This window comes from Heloderma suspectum, chromosome 2 (genome assembly GCF_057233095.1).
Source record: "Heloderma suspectum isolate Gila_16-S chromosome 2, 16-S_ref, whole genome shotgun sequence".
Taxonomy (NCBI): Eukaryota; Metazoa; Chordata; class Lepidosauria; order Squamata; family Helodermatidae; genus Heloderma; species Heloderma suspectum.
Window position 1 is genome coordinate 173153250 of NC_139459.1, and position 3102 is coordinate 173156351.

Below are 3102 nucleotides of genomic sequence, written 5' to 3' on the forward strand. Positions count from 1 at the left end.
GGCTCTTCCTGGAGGCTCCAGATTATGGGTTGTCATGTGTTTGTGTATGCAAGTAAGATAGGTTCAGCGTGGGACAGTGTGGCCATTGAACTTCCACCTCTGTGTACACTACTGATAACATGCAGATAACTTCTGGGCACACCCACTTTTCTATAAGGGAGAGAGAGTGCCTTGCTGTCTGTAATGCTTGCCAGTCTAGGGAGCCTAGAAACTGAGAGCCCCACAGGGCCTTTTCTCCTTGCCTTCCCGATCCATCCAGGTCTTCTGAACTAACACGATGTAAGCAATGTTGTAGTGGGGCCAGGGCTCGCAGGGCCAAAGCTCGTGCCTTGGTCTTGAAAGGGCAATTAAGACTCAGTAGCTTTACAAAAATCATGCTCTTGGCAGAGGTGAAAATTGCTAGAATGAGTTTGTTGAGATGGATGGATACAGCTGCCTGCATTTTTAGGCTCTCCCTGGAGGCGTGGCTATGGGGACTCTCATGCTGAGTGCCTGCACTTCAAAATTTACCACGGCATGTAAGACTGTAAGCATGTTTACAGTCATGGGAACGAGAAACTTGCTTTTCTAAAAATGAACGCAGAGAACTGCAGGATTCTGCACAAGCTAGTGTCAACTGCCCCATTCTGTGCTCCTCATGTGGTGTGATCACAGCCATGCAGATTTCCAAAGACCCCTCCTTTCAGCCAATTCTTCTTAAAGGGGAAAAATGACCACCCATGGTTGTAAATCACTTTATGCTGAGAACCAAAAACTTCTTTCTCGGATTTGTGAGATAGAAGTGCAGCGCTTGCCAGGGCCCAAATACAGGCCTGGGGGGCAATGACCTTGAGTTAGTATTAAACCAGTATCCGAGATATCAGCCTACATGTTCTGTCTGGTTCTGTGTATGCCATGGACACATGCCAAGGTGCCAGATCATGGGGTAAAGTGAGGTTTATTGGGGACACTCATCCACCTGGCAGGATGCTTGAAGAGGAGGGATGCCAGTCCTGGAGGCTGACGCAAGGGGGCACTGTGGAGAATTCTAAGCCGTGATTTTTAAATGGTGCCTCTTGCTAGGCAACTACATTTCCAGGATGCCTGCAGTGGACATGGGGCCTGTAGGCACCGCCTCTAAACTACCCCGGCAATAACTGACCTTCTCTACCACAGTTTGTTTTGTGCTCTCTTCATCAAGTGTATATTGCTTTCTTGACATCCCTTAGGCAATGACAAACAAAACAAACTCTGCAAGAGTTGAGATGTGAGATTAAAGCGCACAGCATCTTGCAAAAGCTCATCAGTACTTACCACCACTTAGGTGACATAAGTTTTACAAAATTTCCAGACCATCCCTCAACCTCCCCCCAAATAAAACAATAAATGTTGTAATTTTAAATAAAGTGTTATAATGTTGCTTGATTTTGCTTTTGACATATTTAAGAACTTGGATGAAAGTCCAATAATCCCCACCATGAACAGAGAAAGAAGAAATTTTGTCCAGATGTCATAAAACAGACGCATCAGGAACAGTCCACTGGGAAGTTATTTTGCACAAGCCTGACTGAAAGGACTAGCGCTTGCACAGGAGGTGCACAATTGGTGGATTGTGCCCTAAATCAACATTATGTAATTTACTTAGAAAGAAAAATAGCATCAAGCCACAGATCCTTGCATAGAATGATTTCACTAGAAGACTACTTGATAACAGTAAAATCAGTAGTGTAGGGGCAAATTCAGAAGTGTGGGGGTCCCTTTGTGACAATCACAACCACGCCCCCTCACAGCCACACCCCCTTCTAAGATTAAGATTATACAACCTTGGAAGATATACAGCCTTCAATTGGGATCCAAAAACAGTGCAGCTGAGGGCAAGGCAGTGTTATTTCAATTGGATGTCTGAGAAAAAATGCAGGGGTGTTAAAATCTTTTTCACCCACCCACCCGCAAACACTTTAGATTTTCAAAATATGATACTCTATGGAAGCTTCATCCTCTCAACTCAGCCCTCATGGACAGATCCCCTCTCATTTAAACAGCCCCCTTGCACACTCCCTTAGCACCCCAACATTACCCATTAGCCTTCCCTAAGCTCCTTCATTATATCTCCCTGCTCCCACTCTAACAGAAATGTCCACACACCCAGCTGGATTGAACTACACATACACACACACACACACACACACACACAGTGGCGTACTGGTAAATTTGGAAATGCAGGAGCTCATTGTGACAGTCTCCAAGGGCAGTCCAAAAAATTCAGGCAGCTGTGTCAATCCATTTCAACAAACCAGTTCTAGGAGTTTTCATCTCCACCAGGAGCATGTCTTTGGTAAAATGAATAGGTCTTAATTGCCCATCCCTGACCAAGTCATCCCAAATACTTTGCATTCCAACACGGAACAATATATTGCTGCTTGGAAAATTCATTCCCCTCACAGCTACAGTGGGGATTGCAGCTAAGCTCCGAGGGAACAGGGAATCCTGAGGGGGGTGGCAGATGACATCAGAGTCCCTGCTAATGAAAAAGTGCTGGGGCTGCGTCCCTGCGAGCCCTGCCTCCACTTCACCACTGAGTAAAACACGCAAAGCTAATGCAGATTCTCACTGGAGCAGGGGTGTTGAACCTCTTCCAGCCTGTGGGTCGAATTGAATTTCAGAGAAGTTTTCAGAGGCCACGTTCCAATGGTGGGAGGAGCTGAAGGCAAAACTGGGTGGGACCAAAATATCAGCCTATTTTAGCTTTAAAGCTCTACCTACCAGTAACTAAACCTTAGGAGAAGCATAGAATGGGAAAAATGTACAAAAGCCAGGAAACCACGAATTGGCAGCCAAGGGAAAGGGAATGGGGCTGGGGAAGGGAGTGTGGCTATCTGGGGAACCAGGATTTGGACCTGGATTTGGCCCCCAGCAGTCCGGATTTGGCCTGCAGGACTAAGGTTCAACACCCATGCACAGGAGTGACCACAAACTGGAGGCTGAGGTTGAGAGTGAAACTTTAGGTAGACTATTGAGTTTGAGAAAGATGGTAGAGGGCTGTATTGTTTTATTTTGAATATTGGTTATGCTTTTATCTCTTTAGTTCTATTTTAATTGCATTAACAGGATATTTTATATGAA